Here is an 11,197-nt window from a genome sequence, read left to right as displayed (position 1 = left end):
TGTTAGGGTAGATGTTTATTATGTGATGATCTCAAAGTATATTTTAGTTGCATGCCATAAAATATATTAATTGGTATAAAATCTAATAGCATGCATGAAATTATGTGACATTATTTTCAAGATTGTAAGATATGAATTATGCTTACACTAATACTTGAAAATATTCTTGAGATCATGAATATAATATATGTAAAGATGAACATATATGTGTTTGATTAGAGAAAGAGATCAAACTGTTTAAAGTATTATAACGGTTTAGTTGGAAAATCATTTGGAAAGGGAATTAAAATTCTCGTGATTTTCTACACCCGTTATGGGGAATAAAATCTTCGTAATTTTCTACTCTTGCTTTCAGATTAAAATCTGCGTGACTTTTCACTCGTTCGTTGAGATTAAAGTCTTCGTGACTTTCTACTCATTTGCCGGAATAAATTCTAAGTAATTTTATACTCGTTTTGGAGATTAAAATCTTAGTAATTTTTTACTCCAATTTAATATTCGGTTTGAAGATTAAAAACTTCACTGTTTATTAAATTTGATTATGTCACATATTACTCGGTTTGAATATTAAAAAATTTCACCGTCTATTAGATCTGGTTGTATCAGATACCATTCGGTTTGAAGATTAAAAACTTCATTGTTTATTAATTCTGGTTGTGTCAGATTGGTTTGAAGATTAAAAACTTTACCATTTATTAATTCTGGCTCTATCGTGATACAAACAACAATTCATGTGGTTGTGGCATTGAATGTGACTCTCCCTTTGAAGAAATATGTTTGGAATATGGTATTATTCATCAAACGACAACGACTTAGTCACCGCAATCTAATGGAATTGTGGAAAGAAAGATTAGAACCTTAAAGGAGATAATGAGTGCATTGTTGATAAGTTTTGTTTACCCCAGAACTTGTGGGAGGGGGGGAAGCTAATTTTACAGCTAACCAAATACTCAATCGAGTTCCCCACAGCAAAACGCAATCCATTTCATATGAAAAATAGAAAGGAAGGAAGCCCAACTTAAAATATTTTAAAGCGTGGGGGGTGCTTGGCTAAAGTGCAAGTTCCTAAACCCAAAAGGGTAAAGATCGGACCAGAAAATATTGATTGCATTTTCATAGGATATGCAACAAATAGTAAGGCATATCATTTTCTGGTTCATAAATCAAAAAATCCCGACATTCATATTATTAAGGTAATCGACTCAGATAATGCTGAATTCCTTGAGAATATTTATCTGTATAAAAAGGAATGTGAGTTGTCTAGTAAAATATCAAAGCGACCTCGGGAAGAAGAAAAGGAAAGTACACCTAATGAGGTGAATCCAAGATGTAATAAACGTCAAAAGACAACTACTTCCTTTGGACTAGATTTTCTAACATTCTTGTTGGAAAGTGAGCCTCAAACATTTAAAGAAGCAATGTCTTGCTCGAAAGCACAATGTTAGAAAGAGGTAGTCAATAGTGAGATAGAACCCATATTAAGTAATCATACTTGGGAATTGGTTGATCTTCCTCCAAAAAATAAACCTTTGGGTTCTAAGTGGATTTTCAAAAGAAAAATGAAAGCTGATGGTACTATTGACAAATATAAGGCAAGATTGATTGCCAAAGGATTAAGACAACGAGAAGGTCTTGATTACTTTGACACATACTCACCCGTAACGAGAATTACATCTATTCGGATGGTAATAGCGTTAACAACCGTATATGGCCTTGAAATCCATCAGATGGACGTAAAAGACAACCTTCTTAAATAGAGATTTGGAGGAAGAAATTTATATGGAACAACCTGAAAGGTTCGTGGTTCCTGGAAAAGAAAGAAGGTGTGTCGACTTGTTAAGTCACTTTACGGACTAAAACAAACACTCAAATAATGACATGTAAAATTTGACTAGAAAATGTTGTCAAATGGTTTCAAAGTAGTGTATTTACATTAAGAATACTCTAAATTATGTAGTCGTTTTTTGCTTATATATGAATTATATGTTGATACAAAAGGCACATGAAACATGTGAAATGTGGGGGCATGAAGCTTATGCATAACAAAAGCTAATGCTAGACGGGATGTATATATTATCTAGAAGAATTAGATGATATAATTCTTCGAACCCCACGAATCCTTAGGGATATTGAAACGGTAGTCGGTGAATTCATTACTTGTTCAGTATTAGTGATGACTAGTGATGAAACTACAAATTCCAAAGTTGTTTACATGTCGTTCCAGAAATAATTTGTTCTTTCTTGAACATTTATAATGTTTAGCTCTTTATGAAAAGGTGTCACCTGGAAGGCTATGACTTTTCATGAAAAGTGCATTTATATATTTGGTATAAACATGACCGTTCATGAACGAATAATTTGGTATATAATGAGGTGAAACAACCGATGAACATGACCAAAATCCATTGCAAGTTAGATTTGTTTCATGAATAGAGGTGTTATAATTTGTATAATCATATAGGCGTATGAATAAATAACATACAAATGCTTGAAAATGGCGGAGTGATTGATAAATGTGTTATATATTAAAAGGTTGTGGCCACAATTGATGCCAATCATTCCACCTCTTGTTATAATATATTATTACTATATTAAGTGTAGTCAATAATTTGATATGCAATCGAAAGTCGAGACGTATTAGTCTACAACATAAGAAAGTTTGCATTGAACTTTCATGTCAATGAAACGAGTTTTGAGGTATTTGAAATATACTCCAAATTATGCTTTGCACTACAATAAGTATCCCGCAATAATAGAGGGGTATAGTGATGCAAATTAGATCACCGGTTCAACCGATTCTAAACAGTCGGTGGAGGAGCGATGTCTTGGAAATCGTCTAAACAGCTGTGCATTGACCGCTCTACAGTGGAGGCTGAGTTTATAGCCTTAGACAAGGCCGGTGAAGAAGCTGAATGGCTCCGAAATTTTTTGGAAGATATTCTATTTTGGCCCAAACCTTTGACACCTATATGTATACATTGTGATAGTCAAGCGGCAATAGGCAGGGCATGGAGCGTTATGTATAACGAGACAATCTCGTCACATTCGACGGAGACACAATACCGTTAGATAACTACTCTCTAGTGGTGTTATCACGATTGACTACGTAAAGTCAAGAGATAACGTGTCAGATCCACTTACAAAAGGCCTATCTAGAGAGGCAGTTGAAAGATCATCAAAGGGAATGGGGCTAAGGCCTAGGATAAGTCATCATGGCGGTAACTCTACCTAACAGACTGGAGATCCAAAGAGCTAGGTTCAAAGAGATCAAATAAAATTATGAATGATGGTTCAACATTGTCAAATAACACAACCCATTCTCGTGATGAAGATAATGTTCAGAAATCAAGGTAAAGCATTAAGGCTTTTTGATGAGTTAATAAAGTTTAAAGCTTTTTAATGATTTGCTAAGTCTGGCAGGATATGACCAGATAGTGTGTCTATAGGATTACACGTTTAGAAATCACCTATGTGAGTGTGAAGTATAAGCCGCTTTAAGGGGAATAAAAGTAAAGGCCCATTCTCTAAGCACTCATGAAACCAGGCGGTGTTCATGGTTGAAATGAACACAACCGTGAGAACCAAAGACGGTTAAGGATTGATTGTGTGACTTATGGTGTCTAGGTATACACCAAAGCTCGACGGTTCAAAGATATCAAATCTACCGATTGACCGAGTATATCCGACATAAGTTCACTACGAAAAATTCAAAGGGAAATCTACTTATCCAGATGCAATTAATCCTTATTTGCGAATTACACAGTATTTTCATGCATGTTTTTTCACATATGTCTATTTTTTATTTATGTGGGGGATTGTTGCGTTTTTTCTTTAAAGGGTGTGAATGGAAAATGGAAGAGGCACCTTTTGGATTGCACCTCTCCATATCACCATTCCTTTGTCTATAAATTTAGAGGCTTGGCCTCATTTTTAAGGTATGAAAAATCTTAAATCTTCTCCCCTCTTTTCTACATTGTTGCATTATTTTTTAAATAAATATAAGTGTCAAGTGTGATTTGCTCCGTTTGTTGAGTTCGCTGAAGTTCTGTGATTTGTAGTGCCGCTATCACAGAATAGTTATTCTGTTCTATCCTGGGGGAATTAATCCATAACCTTGGGCAACAGTGAGAGAATTAAATTCCTTAAGAACACACTGTGAATTCAGTGGGCTCGGGATTATTTTATAATTTATTTATTGAACTAACATTTGTTTGCTTATCTGTTTATCTGATTTTGAACACAGTATTGATAACACTCTCTTCCACGTTAATTATTTAATAGCAATTGTAAGTTATTATTAATTGGTATGTTAATTGTCTAATAGCAATTATAAATTGTTAACTAATCAGAAATTTGGATTACCTATCGATCTCGTCCCCTAGAAATTTTGCCAATAGAACCCAACTTATTAATGAAAAAAAGGAGAGGTCAGAATGCGGTGAAACCAAATGAAATTCAACGAAATCAAATTTGACAGCAAACGACGCCAATAGTGAAGCTTTTGATGATCGGGAAACTGAACTTGTACAAAAGTATTGACCATAAGCTAGGTAGAATGGGGAGGAAGAAGATGGAGAGAAAATGTAGATTGGAGTCTAATATATTATTTTAATGTTGTATAGATCAGTAGTAAATGTTCAATTAATAGTAGCTTGGGGTTTACATGGTGTAAGTGCAGGGAAAGTGCGCATATAGCTGATTGGAGGACCTCTAGCCGAACATTACGAAGTATTTAATATTTAGTCGCTTTATAATCAACTTCATCAGAGTTTTTCTTTCTCGGTCGTCTGTCTTAATAAGTGGATTCCGATTCATGCACTCGTTCTCTGCTGCATTGGTCTTTTCACTCCCCACTCTCCATCATAACAAAATGTTTTCACTATATTTCAGAAGTAGTCAAAGGAAGTACGGTGAGTCTGAGTAGGAAGAAATTTACTAAGAAGTAGGGCATACAACAATGGATCAATTCATTCAACAAGATCTGTTCGGATTAGACCAGGATGAATGGGATGTAACTAAAGTTCAAAAATTGGTGACTAACAAACTGCAGATATACATGTTTGAATGCCTAATTTCAGACATGTATGTCTTTAGTTGGCATATTTTTTGTGTAGTTCGAACTACAAAAAACTATATCTAAAATTAGGCTTAGCAATCTATATGCTTAAAGTTTGCAATAGTTAATACTTATTACTTAGCGACTTGTCCTGATCTTATTGAGATTTGAGAGCATTGTGAGACTTGATACCGGACTAGCAAGCTAGAGAATAAGCCCTATCTTCTAGATGCATGCTAATAGCACAATAACCACATCTAATGTTTCAACCAACCAAAAGATAAATAAACCAACATTTGATACAAGTTATTAGTGTTATAAGGTCAAAAGCTTCCTAATTGGTTGGAGTAGTTCTTGAAACTATTTGTATTTGTATTTTGGCTGAACGATTTAATTTTCTAAGTGAAATATACATCCTTCTTGGGGATAATATTGCATAAGGTTACTTCTTACCAAATTCTCAAATAACGCACTTCCATGCAGTTTACTTAACCAATTTATCAAACAATGTATTATATTTAAAGAATTTTATTGTGTTTGATGTGAATTAAGGTCACTATTTTCATTTTAAGTGGTGAGGCAGAAACAAACAATACCAAACATATAAGAATGAATGGGATAATGTTGCGGCCAAACGCACACGCAAGTATACGCGGTCGTCAAGTAATAAAGTAACTAAAAGTCGGATGTCGAACCCACGAGGACTTGTGATTAACTATTAACTAAATTAGACTATCCTAATTATCTAAACAAGAATTAAACCTAAAAATATTTAATTCTAAACTAATTAAATAAAAAATATAAATAATGAACTTTGAACAGAGAAAGAGCAGATTTTTATGATATCAATATAATGAAAACGATCTAGGGTTATGGGCTATCTAACAATCCTATTGTATTCTTCAATTGAATCGACCGACTAATTTATCTAGTTTATTGGTTGACAGGGTTAATATTGCTCATAAGAATCTGTCGAGTTCTTACTCGCCTATTCAAGCTAACCTAACGCCTATATGTCTATGGAGTTAGAATCATCAAGAACGCATTTATAATTCCCGTAAATCAACCAAGCAAGGCAATTAGGTATATGTCTATCCTAACCACGAATCCGTTCTCCAATGCCCGAGTTCAAGAACTTGCTCTACTCAATCCTATATGCAATCTAGAATTTCTACTTTCGAGTTCAATTCTAGATTCGTAGATAGTATTCAATTGGTGATCAAGCAATTAAATAATTAAGTGCAAGATTGAATAAATAAACCCATATGATAAATCAAGAAGGCAAAATCAATATCCGAATAACAATAGTCATGAAAGAACCACAACTCTAGAACGTGAAGTTTAGCTCCACATAGACATGGTAGCCAAACAACAAATCATACAAAGAAACATAAAAATTACTAAGTTTGGTGAGAGAAAGATAGAACTTGATGAATTTCGGCCTCCACGGAGGCTTTGTGCTTGTGTTTTCCTCTCAAAACGTCCTCCCTCTCCAAAATAGGTTTAGGACCCCTTTTATACAAGTTGGGACCGTGTAGGATCGAAATAACCAAGTCCCAGGCGAAATAGGACACTTTCCCGTCTTGAGCGTCCAGGGCAGCGTGGGGCGCTGGCCCTGGCGCTCAAATTTCTTGGCTACTGTAAATTGCGCCACAGTGAGCGCCCCACGCTCGCTGTGGCCCTCAAATTTCACTTTTTGCGTTTTTGTCCCGATTTCGCTCCAATTCGCGCCCTTTCATCCCAAATTGCATCCGAATGATCTCTACACATAGAAATACCAAAATTTAGCACAAATAATCATATTAAACATCTCAAATCATCGAGACATGAGCAAAATGTGAGGCGATATATATCAAAATATGCATACATTAAGCCAATTATCAACACCCCACACTTAAACGTTGCTCGTCCTCGAGTCAACCAACAAATAACTCTATCTTTGAGTACTCTCCACCAATGACCATGGTTGATAGCAACAATTAAACTCTAGCATATGTTATCACATACACTTTCTTTTAACTTATGCCATACTTCAAAAATATTCAAACAAAGACAACATGCTCATAACAATCATAGGCTCAAAAACCGACTCAATGTCACAATACACTCATGGCTTGAACACCCAATATCCTAAAGAAGTCTAATAATGCTACCTATCCCTCGTGAAATCATGTGCCCTCATAACAAAAGCAAAGAGAGTAAAATCAATCCACACATTCGAATTTCATGCTCACATATATATCAAAACAATTGCTCACTCTCACAAAAGAAATCACATGCATATAATTGGTACCATAGGCTTGCCCTTAATGTAAATCTCTACTAATCTAAGCTCGCTCGATCTAAAATCAATTAGGACTTTTTCATGATTGTAATGTGGGCTAAGGGACGGGTAGGATATATTTTAGGAATAGTGACTCAACCTCCTAAGCACTTTAACACAACACCAAATAACTTAAGCACAAATTCTTCAACACCACTTCAATTTCACAAATAATATCACCCCCAACAATATTTTCTCTTTCTTTAAGCACTACTTTAATTCATACCCACTAGCAAGAACAAGACAACAATTTATTCATCTATATTTTTCTTTCTTTTTTTCCAGATTTTTCTCTTCTTCTTTTTTTTTTCTTTTTTAATTTCCGATAGTGGTGTATTATTTTACAAAATAAGTGCACCCTTCTTTCTTTCATTGGTTTCACACAAAAGTCACCCCACACTTAGTCCCTTCTTACTTCTTTTAGCATTCATTTCACAATTAAAGTGCTTTAAGAGGTAAAAGGATCAAACCAATGTCAATTAAGAACAAAAAAAGGCATAGGCTTGTAATGTGGATACCAAATAAAAGTCAATAGGCTCAAATTGGTTAACTAGGGATAAATTTTATTTATGATAAGCAATAAGCTCAAAAAGATCAAAGAAAGCCTAAAATCATTTTTCAAACCGAGCATCAACTCAAATTTCGCTTCAACTCACATACCGGGCAAGTTCTAGACACAAGTACAATACATGGACTACACAAAAACCTCACCACACATGGCACATGACTCACTAAGGACGATCACATTCCGACTCTCAAACAATATAAGTATTCACGGAGCCACGAGATATTGAGCATTAAGCGCAAAGTGAACACAAGTCAAGAAAACGAGAAATAGGTGCCACAAAACATGCTATCCAATTTATAAAGGCTTCATGATCAATTTTTAAAGCATAGGAAAGGCACTACACATGCCAAAACCTGAATACGCTACTATCAAACAAGTCAAGAGCCCCTAGGAATCTCATATTTCTTCCTCCATTTATTTTCTAAACTCTAATCTATTCTCAAAGAAAAAAATTTATCCGGTTCAAACTACATCCCATGGAAAAGAATCGAGGCACAAAGAAAAATCACAGGGAATTATTGCTACAAAAAAAAATATTTTTGGATTTTTTAATTTTTTAATTTTTTTTGTTTAGACTTTAATCCCTCAAGAAAATTGTCTAGGAGATCCATCGTCGGGAAAAGTCCAAAAAATAAATTTTCAATTTTTTTTCTCAATTGTTTTCTATTTTATTTTTATTTTTATCTTTTTTAATTAAGCTACTAAAACTATTACTACTATACTACACCATTAATTCTACTAACTATGCTATTAAAAATAAATAGCTAGCTAACAATAAAAAGATAAAAAATTAACAATATACTAATATAATACTATAGAAAGAATAGAGAATCTTCCACCCCACACTTAAAATAGTGCAGTGTCCTCAATGCACAAATATCGTAAAAATAACAAGGGTGAACTAGAAACTCCCTGAAAGACCAAAGGCCGAAGCAATAGCAGCTCACGGGGTACTCAGACTTCTCCCATGGATGGTCCTTTGTGCGGGCACCACACACTTAGTTCTCACCATCTAGCTTGTTTTTGCACTCTTCCAATGACTTTCTTCCTATGTTCATAATCCTACAAAATAAAAACAGACACTACAAAAATAATATAATAAAAACAAAAATAAAAGAAGGTAGTAAAGCTGGGTTGCCTCCCAACAAGCGCCTAATTTAACGTCGCAGCACGACGTGAACTACTTTTTGCCTCCACCTCGAACTTATGAATTGCGCCCCTAATTTGGCTTCAAGCTTTCTATTATGCTCCCGAGGCGGTGAGACACATTTAATTGGGCCAAGCAACCAATATCGCATTTTACACTTCTTGGCCTTCGAATGAGGTATGTAATTTTGTCTCTCTGGCACGACGAATTCAAGAATGTAAGCACCCCGTTCCTCATCCATTGGCTCCTCCAAAGGCTCAGATGACTCGATTTCCATGTCATCATCCAAGCACAATTTTGAAAAATGTATGGAATGAGGACCAATACACCCTAACTTTAGAATTGTATTACTCTTTACATCCTCATATGTACACACACTAGAGTCTTCATATATAATATTATCTACTTCCTCACATGACTCTAGAGTGCTTTCCTCGACATGGACATCATCAATACAAGTATGGACGAATGATTTACTCTCCCATTTTAGCTCCTCAATTTGGCGTATAAGCTCCTTTTCAGCTTCACACAACTCAGAACTATTTTGTTGGGCGTTAGACGCATCAACCTTTGCAATTAATTTAGCTCCCAAGTCGTGAATATCAGTGCCAAAATTTTCAATCTCCTGTCCCAGTTCAGCTCTTCCTTCTATAAAGTGTCTCGTCCTATCAGTAATTTCCTCACGTTGAGCCTCATATATTTCTAACTTTTCAGCTTGTTCCACTAGCCATGTTTGGCTCAAAATCTCCACTTTTTTAAAATTTTCCTTTTCTTGAAACTCGCTCTCTTCATTCAATTCTTCCATATTAGCCTTCATTCTTGTGATTGTTTCCGTCATTCTTTTCATATCTTTTTTGAGTTCATCATGTTGCTCTGCTACTTGTCTCATAATATACCTAATATATGCATCATGTTCCATATCCTGCACTTTATTGCCCCTATCAAACTCACAAATATTGTTAGAAAGATCATAATAAGGGCTCTGAGAAGGATGAAAAGAATTAGGACAACCATCCCAATGGCTATCTTGACCACCACACATATTACAAATATTCCACTTGAAGGATTGAGATTGTGCGCACAACTCGCTCCCGGGAATATTCTGACAATTTTTCCACCAGTGGGGTCCTCCACAATATGGACAGGGATCATCAAAATAAGAATAACCATCATTCGAATAATTCTCATTCCAAGGTGCCATGCTAAAATAAAAATAAAACAAAATACTAACTAAACTAAAGAAAGAATAGAAAAACAAATGTCTAATCTAGAAAAATAGCTAATTTCTAAGTCCCCGGCAACGGCGCCAAAAACTTGTTGCAGCCAAACGCACACGCAAGTATACGCGGTCGTCAAGTAATAAAGTGACTAAAAATCGGATGTCGAACCCACGAGGACTTGTGATTAACTATTAACTAAATTAGACTATCCTAATTATCTAAACAAGAATTAAACCTAAAAATATTTGATTCTAAACTAATTAAATAAAAAATATAAATAATGAACTTTGAACAGAGAAAGAGCAGATTTTTATGATATCAATATAATGAAAACGATCTAGGGTTATGGGCTATCTAACAATCCTATTGTATTCTTCAATTGAATCGACCGACTAATTTATCTAGCTTATTGGTTGACAGGGTTAATATTGCTCATAAGAATCTGTCGAGTTCTTACTCGCCTATTCAAGCTAACCTAACGCCTATATGTCTATGGAGTTAGAATCATCAAGAACGCATTTATAATTCCTGTAAATCAACCAAGCAAGGCAATTAGGTATATGTCTATCCTAACCACGAATCCGTTCCCCGATGCCCGAGTTCAAGAACTTGCTCTACTCAATCCTATATGCAATCTAGAATTTCCACTTTCGAGTTCAATTCTAGATTCGTAGATAGTATTCAATTGGTGATCAAACAATTAAATAATTAAGTGCAAGATTGAATAAATAAACCCATATGATAAATCAAGAAGGCAAAATCAATATCCGAATAACAATAGTCATGAAAGAACCACAACTCTAGAACATGAAGTTTAGCTCCACATAGACATGGTAGCCAAACAACAAATCATACAAAGAAACATAAAAATTACTAAGTTTGG

Source organism: Nicotiana tomentosiformis, chromosome 2 (assembly GCF_000390325.3).
Source record: "Nicotiana tomentosiformis chromosome 2, ASM39032v3, whole genome shotgun sequence".
In the NCBI taxonomy this organism is placed as follows: domain Eukaryota; kingdom Viridiplantae; phylum Streptophyta; class Magnoliopsida; order Solanales; family Solanaceae; genus Nicotiana; species Nicotiana tomentosiformis.
The sequence above is the reverse complement of the archived record's forward strand: the minus strand, read 5'-3'. Positions refer to the sequence as shown.